The sequence below is a fragment of the Mus musculus genome, chromosome 3 (genome assembly GCF_000001635.26).
Source record: "Mus musculus strain C57BL/6J chromosome 3, GRCm38.p6 C57BL/6J".
Classification (NCBI taxonomy): Eukaryota; Metazoa; Chordata; class Mammalia; order Rodentia; family Muridae; genus Mus; species Mus musculus.
The window spans coordinates 157,213,456-157,222,358 of record NC_000069.6 but is presented as its reverse complement, the minus strand read 5'-3'; the positions used below and the strand labels follow the sequence as shown (position 1 = coordinate 157,222,358).

General features: G+C 41.0%; 1 protein-coding gene across 3 annotated transcripts in view; it reads right to left on the bottom strand.

The window, feature by feature from the left end:
• The window catches only part of Negr1 (neuronal growth regulator 1), a 754,675-nt gene that overhangs the window by 94,106 nt on the left and 651,666 nt on the right, over positions 1-8,903 (bottom strand). The gene's annotated exons all lie outside the window — the stretch shown is intronic.

Here is an 8,903-nt window from a genome sequence, read left to right as displayed (position 1 = left end):
CTACAAAAAGGGAAAAGGAAAGAAAAGAAAAACATTGTGTGCATTAATCATACATAAAGACAATCAGCAAGCATGCAACACGTACTCAGTGGGACTCTGATGTGCAACTTCCCTGACTGAAGAATAATCAATAAAACCTCGTGTCTGAGGCTGACAGATCCTTGTGATGTGTTTGCTGTTAGGCTGTCTCCTATACTGAGCTAAGATTCAGGAGATATTTCTATTTGGTTTACAGCATCACATTTACCATGCCAAGGTTCAGGACCTGTCTTGGAATTTTCAGGCAGTAAAGTTTGAAGACTTTTCTTCTGCTAAAATGATGAAACTTACTAGATGACTAACATGCTAAAAAGTGCTAGAACCTGCACACATGTAGTTTTCTGATAGGGGTGGTTACAGAGTGGTCAGTCAAATTTTTCTTAGTATGTACTAAGAACATAAGTCATAGGACAATTCCAAATTATCCCTGCTTGTCATTTTAAGGATTAAATCTCATAATTTGCAAGCATATAGCATGACTGCTAGCTACCTAGCCATGCCTGCTTTTATGTTTCCGAGTAAAAAGTAGGCATTTATACATATACCCATTGTGGCAGTAAGTGTAGTCCACTTGACTCAAACTTGAAACAGCTGAGAAGGGAGTCTTCGTAAGGGATTGTCTAGATTAAGTTGCTTATATGTGTGTCTGATGGAATGGTCTTAATTACATAATTGAGGTGATAAGACATGCCCACTGTGGGTAGTATCATTCCCTAGACAGGGGATCCTGAATGGTATAATAGTAGAGATACTGAGCTGAGCACTAACAGGCATGCATTAATTTATAGCTCTCCTATTCTTGACTGTGAATGTGATGTATATAGCTCCTTCAAATTCTTACCACCTTCACTTCATCTTCATGGTCTGTACTATGGAATTGTGGGCCAAATAAACCCCTTATCTCTTAAGCTGTTTTTTCTTCAGAACTTTATCACAGCAACAGGAAACGAGAATAAGACACCCATACACTGTGCACACACACATGAAACACATACACGATCGGACTGCCTGAATCATTAGGTCCTACTTACCAATGCAACCCTCTTGTAAGTGTCTAACAAACTGCATAGTGTTAAAAATCACTGCTATACTTTTACTCTAGATTTCCACCCTTTAACCTTTTTTTTTTTCATGAAGAAAAAAAAAAAGAAAGTGTTTTCAGGTAGCATGTGTTGGTGATAATGAAAATTGTTATACAAAGGCCAGCACTGTTGCTGGTAATCTAAACAATAGCAGAAGATCTTTAGGGACTGTTGCTAGTGAGGCAGAACTCAAATATTAGGAGGACTTGCATTTTTGAGGGACTTTGGCCCAAGGAATCAGCCATGTTTTATTTCCACTATAGAACTTGGTCATCACAAATTTTTCACAGTAGCAAAAAGATAGCACTAATTCCTATAATTGAATATACTGAAAATAATTATGAAAGTAAACGCTGAGTCCCAGTGCAACATAGCCAGGAACCCATGTGCAGGGTCCATGGGAGATGCTAGCTCAGAAGAAAAAATGTGTTATGTGTGTGCATGTGTGTGTGTGTGTGTGTACACATGCATGAATATGTATGAATGCATGAATTGTATGGGGTATGTATATTTATGTGTATGTATGTATGTGTTCATATGCAATGTATATGTATGGGGAATGTGTGTGTATTTGTGTGCATTCTCTGTGTGTGTGTGTGTGTGTGTGTGTGTGTGTGTGTGTGCGTGCGCGCGCAAGTGCACACGCTCCAGCATGCATTCATATTTTACCTATTCATGTGTTTGGTTTGCCACTGTTTGTAGACTCTCTTTTTCTGATAGGGTAATGAAAAATCAGTGAATCCACAAAACCCTCATGTGGCAGGAGCCATAAAGTCAGTCTTTCAAAGAAAATATTTTTGAGGTTCAGCTTGTTGAACAATCCAAGTATGTGTTCATCCCATGAGCAGGCTGATTCTCCAGGCCCTGGGTTTTGGTTCTGAGCCAATATGTTCTGCAAGATCTTCCGACAGCTAAATCAAATCATAACCAGATCTGGGAGTATTCATTGAAAAGAGTGTTCTCAGATAGTGAGATAATTTTGTTGATCATAAAAATCTAGAGGTCACATGTATGCCTGGGAATAACACAAAACAAAACAAAAAACAAAAGAAAAAAACAATGAGAAACCAGGGTGAATCAAAGTTCTGGGAGTAGGGATGCCAGTGCCCAGATCTGTGGCAGATGAGACCTTGGGTAGTTCCTGGGTGTCAGAAAGTCCTTAGTTACAAAGGACTCAACTCAACCAGAATCAAACCTCTCTCTTGCCTCATTCAGCTGTGGGAGGAGCAGAAGTTAAGGAAACTCTGAGCCCCTGTGTCTCATTTGTGAAATGTAGCTCAAAGTCCCTAATTTGTAGGTTTTGAGAGATGATTAAGGCCGTGGCATAAACAATCAAGCAAGCATGGGCAGGGGTGCGAATATGTCACTGCTTAGACAGGAGTGTGAAACAATGCCTGGGACTCAGTAGGAGTTTTAAGTAAACTTCTGGAGCTTAGGGGAGTGCATTTGCCACACAGAAGCAAAGATGGAGCTCCTGAGTTGTGAGAACTATACAAATACAGTCAGCCTACCTAGAAAGTAACCGAGTATTAATATTCACAATTAAAACAGTGGACATGCGCATCATAACAATTCTGACTGAGGTAAAGTTTATATTACAAACTTACAAATCAAGAGATAACAATTGTTTTAAGAAAGAAAAGTATACTTCAATCCTGGAATGATTTGTGTCAAATTATAGGCATACATTTTTAGCACATACAAAAACTATTCAAAATGATAATCTCCCTTTTATGTATAAACACATGACAACTCGCCACTATTTTTAAAATAGGAAGAAGCAATAGTTTAGAAAATCTTGTTGAGTAATAGTCAAATTGACTATCTCAATTAAATCTATTCTAGACTTTTTATGGTCTGTTGACTCAAGAGATCAGCAATTATTTATTCTGTATCTGTTGTAGCAAAACTTATTACTGTTAAATTAATTAAGATTGGAAATATTATAAATTCTTAGTATATAACATCTATTAACACATTCCCCTCCCCCAACATCTGTGCGACAGATGCTATTCCTGGTGCTAAAAGGAGCTTAAAGAGGTTAAAAGTCAGGTTTTGGTCAGGATCTAATTGAGATGGAGAGAGAAGATGCTGTGTCTTGGCTTTTCACTTGCTAACACTCTGCTGCATTTGAAACTACTACAGTAGAATATTTGAAGCAAGAGTTGGGCCACCACTAGAGCCTTTGTACCAATGACTTCTGTTCACCAGTCTGGAAAACAGGCAGATTCAACCCCTGCCACCTCAGGAGGCTTCTGTAATAGACTTTTGTACTAACAGAAGTATTTGCCATGATTCATTCTCTCTCTCTCTCTCTCTCTCTCTCTCTCTCTCTCTCTCTCTCTCATTTTCTGAGTCAACAGCAGGTACAGTTCCTGGCTTTAGTATAGGGCTCAGTGTCAGAGAAAGAATGCTCAGCTAGTGCAGAGAGTGTTATCAAAACAGAAGCACACAGCTGAGCAAGGCCTTTACACATACAAACCTCCATGCAGCTAATGGTGGTTTTACAGAGTGCTTAGCTTTCAAGAATGTCACTGTTTTTATAGGGATCAGATGGGAGCCACTATTTTGCACCTTAGTCATCAACTTGTAAGCAGAGAAATATCTTTCTCAAGGTGTGGAGTGCACTCTCCTGGTGAGCCACAGAGGCCCCAAGAGTCTGCTTCTCACTCATTACCTGCAGCATCACAATGCTCCAGGGAGGAATAAGGGCACTATGTATCACTGAAGCCACTGTGGGGCTGTGGGATCAGCTGTGGCAGAGGGGCAGTTTTGATTGTACATAAAACAGGGTAAAGAGAAGTTCACTCAGACAGACAGTGTAGACAATTATGCATAAAACAAGACACTGTAAAAAAAACCAGAATATTTTTCTTTATTAGATGTAATTTTCTCCAGCACAAGAAGACATCTTATTTAAGAAAGCACCAAGAAACAACAAGCCACTGGCAGTGAATCTTTCTGTAGAGTACGCTAATTATTGTTCACTACATGCATGGCCTGGTACCAGATTCTCTGGTGCCAAGCCCCTTCTTATCTATGTATTTTAGGTCATATTTGGATCCTAGAATGTTATTATGTTATTTTATGCTGTGATGCAGTGGTGGTGGTGGTGGTGGAGGGTGTGTGTGTGTGTGTGTGTATCTTTTGGACTTTGGAGAGATAACAAGACTGAGCTACAGAGACAAGGCAGAAATTAATCCTTTTGGTTGCCATGGTTTCACTGAAAGATCTGATTGCCGTTCACTGTGGTGCTGAGGCAGTAGGATGAAGAGCATGCAGCTCTGCCAGGACTAAGGTTAGCATGGATAAGGGCTCAGAAGACAGGCTCTAAGCTGACAGAGAAGGCACAACAACCGTAGGGACCCAATGTGAGCCCTTTCCATATAAAGCATCAGCAGGCTTGACAGGGAAGCAGAGGGTAGTATTGGAACCACAGCTTTCCCACCGGGAAGGAACTAGTGAGTGGTCCACATTCATGGGCATAGCTGATGCCCAATGATAGGAGCCTCTTTTCAGTATAGATTGAAGTTTTCAGGCTGCCAGAAAACTTAGTTTACATTTCTCTGGAAACCTGAGGGTGGGTCACCATGAAATCTCTGGATTGCAGGGGTCTGATATGTAAATATTAGGTCCTCATGGTTAGCCTACATACTTCCCTGGGTAACTTTGTTTCCAACACAAGGTGATTAAGGATGAGCATTTAAGGGAAACTGACCTATGGCCAAATCCTGGATGCAGAATGCAGAAGTCTCCCCTGTAGGTTTGTGGGTTTACAAGCATAGGTGAAGTCTCATGAGGAGAGTAAACAAGTGCAGACATAAGCCATGTAGCACACTGACTGCAAATAGCAATGTCTTTATAAGTGAGAGTTTATCTGTTTACATTTCATGTGTGTGTGTGCCTGTGCATGTGTGTATGCATGTGTGCATATGCTCACGTGTGCATGTGTGTGCATATGTGCATTTGTTGTATGCATGAATGTGTGCATGTTTATGTATGTCCATGTGTTTGTGTGTATGTATGCATGTGTGCATATGTGCATATTGTGCACACATATGTGCATATGTGTGCATGTATGGTCATGTGTGCATGTGTGTATGTATAGTATTCATGCTTATACATGCATGACAGAGTGCAGGCGAATGCATATGTGTGTAGTATATGCACCTGTGTATACATGAGTGCATGCATGTGCATGCGTGTGAAACTTTGAGGTTGATTTCAAGTGTCTTCCTTGGCTACCTTCTAGCTTATACACTGAGGCTGCTCTCTAGCTTATACACTGAAGCAGGGTCTCTCACTGGACTTGCAGCTTGCCACTTCAGCTCCTAGTAAGCCAGCTTGCTTTGTGGATATTTGTCTCTGTCTGCAGAGTGATAAGGTTACAGGCAGTCATTGGATCAATCTGGATTTTATGAGGCTTTTAGAAATCTGTTCTCTGTCCTCATGCTTGTTGAGCCATCTCTCCAGGACCTTAGCATATTTTATTTTAATTGAAAAGATAATAAATGGCTTTAAAAATCATTGCAGCACTGTTACCACTTTATGTTGTTATAAATGGCTACTACACAAATTCAACCTTAAAATTTTTCTTTATCAAGACAACAATTTCTATTAACGAGAGACGATGAGCACTCTAATTAGTGGCTCTATCCGAGTAGTCTGCAAAGCAGCAAAGGCTTTGTGTCCCCATCTTGCTCGCAGCTGCACTCATGTACCAGAGTTTCATTAGAGCTCTATACACACACACACACACACACACACACACACACACACACACGGAGGAGGGGGTTCCCCTGAGATTTAAAAGGGATATTGACTCTGAAATCAGCACAGAAAATTGGGTTGCAAAGGAATATAATTCCTTCTAATCTAGAGGAAATCTGGAGAGAATTTCTTTTCCTTGAAACTTATTTGACAATAACTGCAGAAGCCAGCAAAAAACCTTCTGCAGACAGGCCTTCTAGCTAGGAGCACAGCTGAGGCCCTGGAAATGCAGAAGGGGCCTTGTTACTCCTTCCTGCAGAGTTCAAGCTATACTGGGCACTGCATCCTTCCCCTGTGTTCTTTCCCTGACATCTAATAAGCAGTAGTCTTGGTGGAGTGTACTAATGAACAAAGGCTGCAGATGGAGCCAGATGACAGACATCAGCTTACACAGAAGCCCTGACCTGGTACACAGAATTCTGACTGTGGTCTAGGTGCTAACCTACCCCACTTGGTAGTGACTGACCTGTCAGATACTTGGTGTTCTACTGCATGTGTGGGAAGACAACCCCAGGGTTTTCTCCCCACTGTACCTCACCGTGGGCTGTTACAGAGCAAACTGAATTTCAGTGGAATTAAAAACTTCTTGATATCATGCCAGCCATATCTATTCAGACTTCCCCTTACTCACATCCTTCCAAATTTTCCATTCTGGGCTGTCACTAAGTAGAAGACATTAATGATTGTAATCTTCTGTACACAATACACATGTAATCCATCACATTAACTATTTATAAAATGTCTATCATGTACCAGAGACTGTGCTCAGATCTTTAGAGAGATTATCTTGTTTTTACAATTACCTTATAAGGTAAGATGTTATTTTTCCTGTTTTGCAGCTGGGTAAACTAAAGTTCAGAGGAGTTTAATCTACCCAGTGTCACCACTGTGGCATAAAGTAAGCAGACAGTATGTGTTTTTCTTCTATATGTAGGTGACAAAACAGGACTCAAAGCACATGTGACTTAGCCAAGTATGCTAAGCAAGTATGCATGCAAGACACAGACACAGACACAGACACAGACACAGACACAGACACACACACACACACACACACACACACACACACCTGTACAAGACACCCTAAGAACTGTTCCATCCACAGACAAATGCAGGTACTCATCCCATGAGGACAATCAGTTGCTGAATGCAGGGTACTTGGAGAGCACTTATTCCAAAGACTAAGTGTGCAGCCTCCCTCCTAGCATAGATTTTATTTTCTATCACTTGTGGCCTCTTGACACATTTGAACCAAAGCTGATGTTAATTGGCAAAATACACACTGTTCAATGGTTCAGGAAAAGTGAACATTAGGAGATACCATTTACTTAAACGATATATGGTTGAAACATTTAGTGATGAAACAGGAAAATCGGTGGCCAGAGGAAGCTTGATGAGCCTCCAGTCTGCACAGAAACCATGCAGATAAAGTGGATTTTGACCGTTGTATCCTCTTCAGGTATAGCCACTAGAAAAAGGGAGATTTTCAATACTCACAGTGGAAAAGAACCTGCTCTTATGGATTCTGGATATCAGTTCCATCTGTACAGTGTTGTCTTTCAGGCATTAGATCTTGTGTTTGAGGCTCAAATTGACATACAAAGTTGGTATGGTGATACATACTTGCAAACCCAGTGCCAGGGCCACTGAGCCAACCTATCAGGGAGGTACAGGCCAGAGAGAGACCTGTGTCAACATTCAAGGTTGATACAGAAGAATATGGATGGAGGGTAAAGGGGAATGTTGGGATACAAAGGGACCTGTCAGGAGGAGTGTGAGAAGGGCACATTTTAGGAAAGGGGGAGGAATAAATGCAGAAGAATGATGGATAAAAATAACATAAGAACATCTGGAAAAGCCACAAGTTAATAGTCAACTATTAACAAGAACAAAACAAAACAGCAAACCCCACCCCTATAACATTCATGAATGTATGTATACCAAGTGTGTATTGACACACTTAAAAATTTAATGGAATCCTTTTCATCTGGGATGACAGTGCTCCCTCCAAAATCCCAACAGCAGACACATGAAGCCTTCTTTTGAGTTGTTGCTCAGGGCTCTCAAGGTGCACTGTCCATTGCTGCCACCTCTGGTTACCCTCAGAGGCAGAAGGTAAGGTGCTATTGCTAAAGACACCATGCTCTCCAGAAACAGAAGCTCCTTGGCTGGATCTAACCTGAATGCCCTTTTTCTCAAAACTAGCTTTCATAGAACTAGAAAGCTCTGTGTAAGCTTTCAAAGGACCGAGGAAACCCCACTCCTACCCACACATGATGGCTGTGAACCACATCAATGTCAAGCACGGCCCAACAATGTTAATGGTTCAGTATTGGCACTCATACCTTGGTGGTAACCAACTCGTCTCTAATTGGACTTCAGGCTCTCTCAACAATGGGAAAACCATATCTAGTACTCAATACCTAGTCACATACTCAGTGCTAATGAAGTCATGGTTATTGAAGGGGATATATATAGCCACTAACTTACTAAACCAGCATAATCCTTAACAATAATCTATAAAGTTTGCCCTCACAGATTAGTCTTCATCCCCCAACAAGGAAACTTCTCTTTGCAACAGATGATGACCATTACAGAAAACCACATCCAATCAAAATTCAGAGTAGTGGACTACACATACAGTGGATACACATACAAAATGTGCCCACACCTAAGGCTCAGGGAACATTGTGGAATAGGGTCCAGAAAGATTGTAAAAGCCAGAGGATCAAGGAGTTTGCTGTGAGATTTGAGATTTGTTTTTTACTAACATCAGAAACTATATACATAAAGTTGCACCAACATGTCCACCTCAGCATGAGCTAAACAAGGACACCAACAACAGACATGGCAAAGTGGGCAGAGGAAAAGCCTATGGCCTCAACCTTACACAAAGAACTAGGCAACTGAGAAAGCCAGAGAGTGGGAGAGGTGGTCTTCCCCTGGGAAGAGAACACTAATTGGTTGCCCTGTATGAAATTATCAGCTTTGTGCATACAAGTAAAGTTTTAC